Genomic DNA, 10,801 nt, shown 5'->3' with positions numbered 1-10,801 from the left:
CTGCATTTGTTCTTAATGCCATTCATTGAGAGATTGTTCTAAAATTCAGATATAATCTTGCCTTGTGCCAATCTGTAATATACTAACTAATGGCCTTTCACATCCATTTAATAGAGAACTGCCCTTCATAGGCATTGCTTCATTTCATTTTTCATACTTTTAAAAGTAGTAATGAGATGACAGTTTAAATTCTCTCTTCCTCTGTGTACAGGAATGAGAATTATTGTCATGCAAATATTCATCTGTTTTGTTTAGCTCTCACCTGGAATTTAGCAAATTACCAAAGTTTTGGTAACACTGGCATTTGTTAAACATAAGAAAGCAACAACTGTACTATCGAAGATTTTATTCTACATATAAAAGAAGACAGGTGTAGAGCCTGAGATAGTAAAGAGCATAAGGTTCTTGACCTGCAATATGCCACCCTGGTTGGGATCCCAGGCATCCCATTTGGTCCCCTGAGCACTGCTAAGAGTGGTTATTAAGTTCAGAGCCAGGAACAACTCCTGATCATGTCAGGTGTGACCCCCAAACAGAAACAAACAAAAGAAAACAAGTTTAGGTTGCCTAAGGAATAAAACTTTTGTGTTTACAGTTCTTTTGTTGGGATCCACACCCAGGGTTCTTAGGCATTATTCCTGATTTTACACGAAGGAATAACTTTTGACAAGAACTATGGCAATATAACGAGCACAGAGCTGCAAACTCGGGCAGGCTATGTGCAAGGTAAGCTCCTTTCCCAATGTACTCGTTTTCCAGCCTGTGTTAACAGTTTTTAATTGGATAACAGAAGCACACTAAAGTTAAGAGATACTTTGTCAGTATTCGTCTTTAAGTCATTCTCTTGTTTAAATTCCCAAATCAATATCAGGTAAAGAGTATGCCAGATTGCATATTGTGGCCTAATGATTAGTAATCTTTGAGAATATACATTGATCATTTTTTCTGTAATTTACTGTAAATTATTGAAGGCATTATTCTTATATCTGGACCTGATTTGGCTCTCCCAGTTAGTGTTCATTAGACAGCAAACAATGACTCTCTAACTGGAAATGAATGGGGGATTTCTTGGGAATATTGTCAATAGAATGGATTTCTAACAAGTGATTAAGAATGAGTTATCTTTATTATTTGCCGATTCCTCAAAATCCCTATTAAATTGCTTACATCATCAGGGAAGGGTCAACCCTTGGGCAATCAAGTTTCACAGATTAGTCACTATGTTAGATGAGTGTTCTCAATTGTTCCAAAACGCCCTACTGAAACAGTTTTAGATACTTAATACTCCAAATATTTCCAGATACCTAGAACAACTTCAAGCTATCAAACAGTTACCTTTCCCTTCCCTTGATGCAAATTTGATCAGATTTATTAGGAGACTCATCAGATAAGAAACTGGATCAAAGTTTGGTAAAATAATGGAACTTTCAAGGATACAGAGGGGAGAATGTCCAACTCTCAATAGGCCCGGGCTTGAGTGCAGGGCTGTAGGGAAGTCTGGGTGGACTCTCCCAAATTCATAGCCAGAGTAGAAAAGTTTTTGCTTTGTCAACTCCTCTCCAATCTGCAGATGGCCAATTTGAAACAAAGTTGGAAATGTAGGTGAAAAAAAAAAAAGGGTGGAACACATTTGAGTTTGAGATTGCTTCCCAGGCCATGTGTATCCATTTTCCTAGCCAAAATATTGTTGTCATCATTCAGAACTTTGCAAGAATTTGGAGCCTCTGTCTGCTGAGTTTGCCACGTATCACAATTCTCCTCAGAATATGAGCTAATGTTGCAGGATAGCACACCATCTGGTCTCGCTTGAGAACTAAATATAATCTTCATGCTTCAGACAAGTACATTAATGTGGAGCTCCCATATATTAAAAATGAATTTCTCTTTCATAGCAAGCTGGCAAAATTATATAACCCCCCCCAAGAAGAACAAAACAGCAGCTACCACAGCAACATTTTAAATGGAGGAGAAAATTTTACACAGGAGTATTTGTCACTTGTTTGGGTATTTTTCTGCTTTAGTTTTTAAATTTATTATAGTCAAAATATATACAATTCACACTTTAGTGCAACACTTTCCTAGTTTTGTTTATTTATCTATGATGATGACACTATTTTTTTTAACCAAATCAAGGAGCAAAATGTGAAGGACCTGAATTATGAAATATAAAACTTAGAAAATAAAATTTTTATCAAATGTTACTGTGTAAGAGCAAATATCAGTACTGATACTAGTTACTGTTTATTTTTCAAATGTTATAGATATTAATTCAACACAAAATTTCAACTGAATACTGTACAAGAAATTTAGCTATTTAAGACAATTCTGTTAAGAAAATAAAAACAAGGGCCAGATAATACAGTAGGTTAAAGTGTTTGCCTTATATGAATCTGATCCAGATTCCAACCCCAGTAATGTGCATGGTTTCCTGGATACTGCCAGAAGAGTTACATGAGCACAAAGGAAGGAGTCAGTCCTGAGCATAATCAGGTGAGGCTAAAATCAAAAACGTAAAGAGAAAAAAGAAAATCAACCCCAGAAAGATTTAAAGAAAAACCCTTTACTCATCTATTAAGTAACTTGTATTTAGGATGTTTGGTTTGTACATTGTGCAAAATTCAGTAATAGAGCAGATATTAATTAAGCAAAGTTTTTAAAATATTATTATTATTGAACCAAATGGATAGTACAGAGGATAAGGTATGCAGCCAACTCCAGTCTTCTGATGTTGTCTCCAATTTTCAGCATATATTAGTCTTATATAATATTATCACTGTATCACTTTCATCCCATTGCTCATTGATTTGTTCAAGCGGGCACCAGTAACGTATCCATTGTGAGACTTGCTGTTACTGTTTTTTGGCGTACCAAATACGCCCCGGGTAGCTTGCCAGGCTCTGCCGTGCGGGCGAGATACTCTCGGTAGCTTGCTGGGCTCTCTGGGAGAGACAGAGGAATCGAATCCAGCTTGGCTGCATGCAAGGCAAACGTCCTACCTGCTGTGCATATGTATGATAATGTTCAACATATAACTCTGTGTATTTTTTGTTAAGTGAATCTGTTATCTAATAATTTTGAACATGATTTTAAGCAGAAAAATATTATGTCACTAACTTAAATTTTGTTATTTGAAGATGCAACATGTTTTTGTGCATTGATTTTGTAGTTTTCTACTGTACTGTGCTGGTTTATTACTTCTAAGATAATATGTTAGATTATAACCCCTGTTTTAATATGCTTTCTTTAAAAAATTGTTTATTTAATTAAAGAGGTGTTATTTACAAAGTTACTTATAGACAGGTCTTAGGCATATTTCTACGAGGTTTTAGGTAGAATCTTTAGGATTTTCATATCATCTGCAAAAAGTGAGAGCTTAACTTTTTCTTTCTCTTTTTTTATTCTTTTTTAAAAATTTTTATTGAATCACCATGTGGAAAGTTACAAAGTTCTCAGGTTTATGTCTCAGTTATACAATATTCAAACACCCATCCCTTCACCAGTGCCCATATTCCACCACCAAAAACCCCAGTATACTCCCCGCTCCCTTACCCCCAACTGTATAACTGATGAATTTCACTTCATTTTCTCTTTACCTTGATTACGTTCCATATTTCATCACAAAACTCACTATTGTTGTTGGAGTTTCCCCCCAAGAAAGACAGCCCTACTACCAAGGAAGCATTTGATAATAAGTTTTCCATTATTATCGCTGGGGCTCCATCTGGAGAGGGTGTGGTGGTTGCACCTCTTCTGTCTGGATCCCCGGTGTTGCTGGCCCGGTTTTGGGTCCGGAGCATTCTCCAGCCGTGTTGCTCACCAGAACGCCCGGCTTGTTCTATGTTGAATGTGGCAAGATGGCGCTGAGGGTGGGTCGAGGGCGTGACTTCCGGCAGCCGGGGCCTCCTGGAGGCTGGGCTGGCGCCGCCCCATTCCTCCAGTGCCTCCCCACACCCATTCCCTCATTATTTGTTTATTGAGAGTTATAGTTTTTTTTTTTTTTAATGAAATCACCATGAGGTACAGTTGTAGACTTACAAACTTTTTTGCTTACATTTCAGTCATACACTGAGTTCCCATCCCTCCACCAGTGCCCATTCTCCACCACCAATTATCCAGGTATCCCTCCCACCACCCCCACTCCATCCCCCCAACCCCACCCCGCCTCTGTGGCAGGGCATTTCCTTTTGCTTTATCTCTCTCTCTCTCTCTCTCTCTCTCTCCCCCTCCCTCTCTCTCTCTCTCTCTCCCTCTCTCTCTCTCTCTCCCTCTCTCTCTCTCCATCTCTCTCTCTCTCCATCTCTCTTTCTCTCTTTCTCTCTCTCTCTCCCTCTCTCTCCTTTTCAATATTTTGGTTTGCAATAGAGGCACTGAATGGCCATCATTCGGTCTATAGTCTACTTTCATCACACATTTCCCACCCCAAGCGGGCCCTTCAAGCACTCTTTACTTGGTGGTCCCTTCTCTATCTGAGTTGCTTTTCCCCCCAGCATGTGAGGCCATCTTCCAAGCCATGGAGCAAACCTCCTGGTACTCATCTGAGAGTTATAGTTTTGATGCATACTGTTACATCCTTTAGCCACCACCCTAATGTTCCATACACACTCCACCTATGCTCCTGTGTTAATTTCAGTCAACCTAATCATTTACCTCTACCCACTGCCCATCCCCAGCCTGGTACCCTTGGGTATGTAATCCAGTTTTCAAGGTTTATTGTTGGTTGTTATTACCCATAGCCTTGATTTGCTTCTCTGTATACTGCAGGTGAGTGAGATCATACTGTTCTGTCTGTCTGCCTCTGGCTTACTTCATTCATCATGGTAAGCTTCAGTTCTATCCAACTTGCTGCAATCTACATTCAAAATGGATCAAAGACCTAGAGGTTAGACCAGAAATTATAAAATACATTGAGGAAAATATAAGCAGAACCCTCCAGATTCTCAACCTCAAGAGTGCCTTTAATTACCTGATTCCACTGACAAAGACAAAAAACGAAAATAAGCAAGTGAGACTACATTAAAGTTTAATATATTTTGGCATAGCAATTTTACCTTACTTTTGGTAATAGATATTTACACACAGAACTTTAGAGAACTAATATCCAAAATGCATAAATTACCCACAAAGCTCAGGAATGAAAAGCCCAATAACCATGTCAAAAAACGGTCACTGTCACTGTTATCCCATTGCTCATCAATTTGTTCGAGTGAGTACCAGTAACATCTCTCATTGAGAGACTTATTGTTACTGTTTTTGGTAAATCCAATAAGCACGGGGAGCTTGCCAGGCTCTACCGTGCTCACTCAATACTCTCGGTAGCTTGCCAGGATCTCCAAGAGGGGCAGAGGAATCAAATTCGGGTCGGCTGCGTGAAAGGTGAACGCCCAACTGCTGTGCTATCGCTCCAGCCCAAAAAAACGGTAAGAAAAGATAAATAGATATTTCCATGAAGAGGACCTGTGGATGACCAGTAATCATATGAAAAAGGTTTTATTATCCCTTAGTGCTAGGAAAACACAAATCAAAACAACAGTGAGGTATCACCTCACACCAGTGAGCATGTTTAAAAGATCTGAGATCAAGTGTTGAGATGATTGTGGCAAAAAAGGAAGCCTAATTCACGTTTGTTGAGAATGTCATCTGGGCCAGTCTCTTGTATCACTTGTATCACTTGCCATGCCGTTGCTTATCGATTTGCTCGAGCATGCACCAGTAACGTCTCCATTCATCCCTGTCGCATGCTAGTGTAGCCCAATGGCATCTGCTGAAGAATTTGGCTCCTGGATGGTATTTGTCAAAACTGATCCTGTGGTGATGCATGCCACCAGGGTTACCCCGACCTCCAGGATACTTCCAGTACTTTCCTCAGTCTGGACTGCATGTTGGCTGGAGAGACAAAAGAGCACAAATTTCTTTTAAAATTTTTATTTATTTTTGTTATAGTAAGAACGTGTAATGTTAGAAATACTAGTTTGAAATTTTAAGCATTATTAAAATGCAATATTAGTAGTACATGCACTGTATTATACAACCCCTCATTAGGGTTTATTTACCTTGTTTAACTAAAACTTTATGCTTAACAACTTTATGATTAACAACTCACCATCTTCTTCTTTCCCAGCCCTTGGAAATTATAATTTCACTTTTTAGGTCTATAAATTTAACTATTTTGATTATAAAAATAATCAAGCAACTGAAATCCTCTTATAAGGGGAATCATGAGATATTTGAAATAAGCTTGATGTAAAAGACATTAATACATACATCCCTTACAGCATTACTCACAATAGCAAAGATATAGAAATAACCAAAATGTCCATTGATAAGCTAATATCTATAGACAGGTGAATGGATAGAGTATGTGGAATGTATATACAATGGAATTCAGCATCTGAAAAAGAAAATTCTGGAACTGGAGCAATAGAGCAGTGAGTAGGGCATTTACCTTATACACAGCCAATGCTGTTTTGATCCCTAAAGGCCCCCAGAAGTGAACCCTGAGTACAAAGTCAAGGATAAGCCTTGAGCACCACCAGATGTGACCCCAAATCCCTCCTTTCCCCCCAGATTCTGTAACATGAGGTAATATGAACAAACTTTGAAGAAATTTTGCTAGAGAAATAATCCAGTTTCAACTTCTTATAGGACACTTTTCACTAAGTGAAACTATACAATTTCCAGTTAGTCCTTATATTTATGGCTATTCAACTGATGTACAATAATAATTAGATAAAATCAATATAAATCCTAAAATTAAGGAGGCAACAAAAATATTTTTTGAAAAATAAAATAAAATATGTGATATTTTTTCTTCTTGAAATTATATTTACTTGAGAAATCAGATAACAGTGGTAGTTGTTTAGAAACATATTAGCATATCATTATCAAAACAGGAACAGAAGACTATAAACAAAACTGAGGAAGGTAGGTTTAATATTAATCTGAGGATCAGGAGTATTTTCTAAGAGAAAACATTGAAACCTCAGTGAATACCTTGGTGTATTAAATTGAATATTAAAGACCAAGAGAGGCAGGTAAGAAAGGTAAAATATGTTCTCAACTTTAACCAATCTTCCTGAGGATTTCAGAAGGGGGAGAAATGGGTCAGATGCCAACAAACCAAAAATTGTGATTTCCTATATTCAGAAGACAGAAAAGTATTGAAAAACATCTTGTTGGAGTGACCAATAAAGGAAAAAATGGTACTTCAAATATTAGGAGAGGTACATAAAATGGTTGCACAATAGTGTGCTGAACTTAATGTAAAAAGATGAGGAAGATCATCCTAAAATGCTCAGAGCATTAGTAGGTAACTTAGAATAAACAATGAATAAGCAGAAACTAAGGGCCCACGAAAGAGAAAATAACTCAAGTTAGAGATCACATAGTTGATTGGTAGTGACAATAGCAGCACAAGAAGAAAAAGAAAATAGTTGAGTCACTGTTAACATGCAGAATTCATTTTTCATTTTCTTACCATGAAACAACTCAGTTCCCAAAATGTAAAAAACTAAAGCACGCCAAGGGGTGTGAGCACTCGCGGGCTCTCCAGGCGGCTCTGTCTCACCACCTGTGTTCGGTGCTCTGGAACTGCTGTGTATGGGCTGGATCGGGAAGGCCGTTGGCCAAGGACAGGCGAAGGAAGACGAGGACCAAGCTGGTTGCTGATTAGTTACCGTTTATTCAATCTTCCATCCTTCTCCTCTCCCACACTCCCAGCTCTGTCCTCTCTCTGGATCTACTGCAGCATCTCTCCCATCTCTCTCCTCCCTTTTTCCTCTCTTGGCCTTGCCCCTAGGTTACATACTGCTGGGTAGCAAAATCAACATAAGAAAGCCCTTCCTGAGGGCTGTCAGGCTCAAAGGGAACACAACCTAGGGGCTTTCCAAAGCCCTTCCTGACTGCCAGTAGGCAAAATACCTCTTAAGGGTTTTTTCTCCTCTCTTTATTCCAAACACTCATTAACATCTTAATACTAGTTATTTTTGTATGGACATAGCAAGAGATACATTGAGGCTTGCAAGGCAGCTCTCCTGGCAACATCTTGCCACAGACTCAGACTACAGCACTCAGGCCAGATTAATCATTCCTCACCCTAGCAGGGTCCAAATCTAGTTATCACTGGATAACTAGTTTGGACACCTAGTTTAGATCATGACAACATTTGTCCATGATCAAGTTCTTATAGTTAAGCATTAGGCAATTTGGCCAGGCCCATCTCCATGTTAGGGTAGCACACAACTCACTGCTTGCCCTAGGTCCATTTCGTCCCTCGTCAGGACCCTGCTTTTGGGGGTGCTAGGAAGTAACGGCAGGTGAGGCTTAGGTCGAGAGAACAGATGCTCAGGAGGAAAATATCATGTAGAGTCAAATGACTCCCAGGTTACAAAAGCATAGCATTTGCTAAGTCTTCCTGTGTCCATACAAAAAGGACATTGCTCTGAATAAACTATGCAAAGGACTCAAGGAGAAGAGAAAACAATGTTTACAAGTCAACAGAACACTAAGAAAGAAGCTACAAATAAACAAAGAGGAATGGGAGCACTGTGATGGGAGTAACCCAATAAATCTAAGCTACCTGAAGCTATGTTATCCTACAAGAATGATCCACTTCAATGCTTCCTCTGCATTTAACTTCATTTCTCCATGTCCTTCCTGTGACTCATCAAGAGAGGCCAAAGCCTCATTTGTGTCACTTGCAAAAGTTTCTCGTGAAGTATCATCATCTTCTTGAAAATTTAGACTTTTGATAGCCTGTTTCATCTTTCCCCCCAATACTTTTGTTCTCCTCTTCCTAGCAGCTTTTTTATTTTCATATTCCTTTTGATTTTCAATGTAGAAAATATCCTTAATCTGCTCTTCACTGATACTAGGAGTGTTTTTCAGTAGATTCAGAAACACTCCACCTGGGATTCTTCTTCGACTACCATTCATTATGAAAAGGCCACCATTTTGCTCAACTTAGCAGTTTCCATCAGAAGTTCAACTGCCTTCTTGTTCCCAATTATCCTAACTACCCGGGCTATCAGATCTTTCTTAGGCTCCTGTAACCTGAAAGAAATTCCATCAGCCACTTTCTCCTGAGAAGCATCCTCTGTGATCTCATACCGGCCTTTTATAGTTCATTTCTACTTTGTCTCCGAGTCTGTCCTTGACAGATGCTTTTCGTTTGAGATGACCTTGCCCGTTTTTCCTTGTCCCTTGCTTCCGGCCTTTTGCCACTGTGCATAGACTCATCGAGCTCTTTGTCTAGTTCTTTCATATGCTCTTGAAATTCCTTCCGAAGTTTCTTAGCAAGCAAGTAGTTATAAGTCTCCGACTGCCTGCTTTTGTCGACGGTGCCCGCCGTCCCCAAGATTCCAAGTTCGGTGGCCACCGCATCCTGGTTCTGTTACACTGCAGCACAGCACCCCAGATGTTGTTCACCTTTTTTCCCTCCAGCGGGTATTTTCTGGATGCTCAGGCCGAAGGGGAAAGGCTCTGGCGTGGGAGGAGGGTTACAGCACTTTTTTGCCGCTTGCGTTTCCACATAGAGCTCTCATCATCAGAATCAGAAAAACTCGCTTCGCTTGAATCCGCACTCTGAACAGTCCGGTAGTGGGAAGCTGGAGCACATGCGGCGGCACGTGCGGTTCACTGCGCCGTCTCCAAACAGAACCGAGCCGCCAGCGGCCTCTCGCTGGGGGCGACCGTCTTGTCCGAGTCCGAGTAGGAGAGCTGCCCGTCCTCCACGTTGCCAGCGTCCTGCGCCCTCTTCCAGCGACCGTAATGAGAACTTTTCATCCACTCAAGGTGGGAATATTGTCTGGTTCAGCCCCTAGGAAAATACTCTAGAGATTTCTCAGAAAAGTAAAAAGAGTTTCCATTTGATCTAGCAATTCCACTTCATGGTATGTACTTCCCGGAGACAAAAGGTTCGTTCAAAAGTTCATAGACACTTCATGATACAACTGGCACAGTTAGCACAGCAAGAAGGATCTGGTATCCGTGTTGGTGTTCAACGACATATGAGTAGATAGAGAAGGTGTGTTACATATATGCAATGGAATACTAAGCAACTTCAAGGAAGGATAAAACCCTGCAATTCACTGAAAGTTGCATGGAACTGGCCGATATTATGTTATGCAAAGTCAGAAGAATAAAGAAAACTCCTGAATGATCTCATTTATTATGGTGTATGAGAAGAAAATCTAATACAAGGAATTAAAACAGGGATACTTTTCCTACACTGGTCCCAGCTTGTAGAACTGAAAAGGATAGAAACTGAGAGTGGGTGAGGAGAGGAAGAAGAGCAGGATGGAGGTAACATGGGCTGGGCACAGGTGCCTTGGACATATTGGAGGCGTACAGATGAGGTATATCTATATATCTCAAATAAGAACCATCAAAAATGAAAGCATGATATCCAAATTATAATAACAGAACTTAAAAAGTGCTTGCCAAGGGGGTAAATTTAGGAGTGAGAAGATGCAAACACTGCTGATGGGATGGTTGTTGAAACGCTACATGTCTAAAACTTAAGTATGAATAACTTTGTTAACACAGTGCCTTAACAAAATTTTAAGTGCAACTGATCATTTAAATTGGAAACTAGATGACAGATATAAAATGATTTCATTGAATTTTAAAATATTTATTGTAAATATAATTTTAATAATTTGACTTGCATTGCAAATATTAAGCTCTCTAAATTCTAATAGAAACTTTTCAGTAATTTAGAGAAAGGGCTTTTTGTTAAATCACATACTGTATTTCACCAAAAAATAAGCACCTTGTTTTTAAGTAATCCAACTCAATAGGAAAG

At 39.4% G+C, this 10,801-nt stretch overlaps 1 pseudogene; it reads right to left on the bottom strand.

Annotated features, from left to right (window-relative positions):
* Nucleotides 1–8,586: 8,586 nt before the first annotated feature.
* Nucleotides 8,587–9,780, bottom strand: LOC101554892 (phosphorylated adapter RNA export protein-like; annotated as a pseudogene).
* Nucleotides 9,781–10,801: the final 1,021 nt, after the last annotated feature.

Source organism: Sorex araneus, chromosome X (assembly GCF_027595985.1).
Source record: "Sorex araneus isolate mSorAra2 chromosome X, mSorAra2.pri, whole genome shotgun sequence".
Taxonomy (NCBI): domain Eukaryota; kingdom Metazoa; phylum Chordata; class Mammalia; order Eulipotyphla; family Soricidae; genus Sorex; species Sorex araneus.
This window is presented reverse-complemented; position numbering and strand designations above follow the sequence as displayed.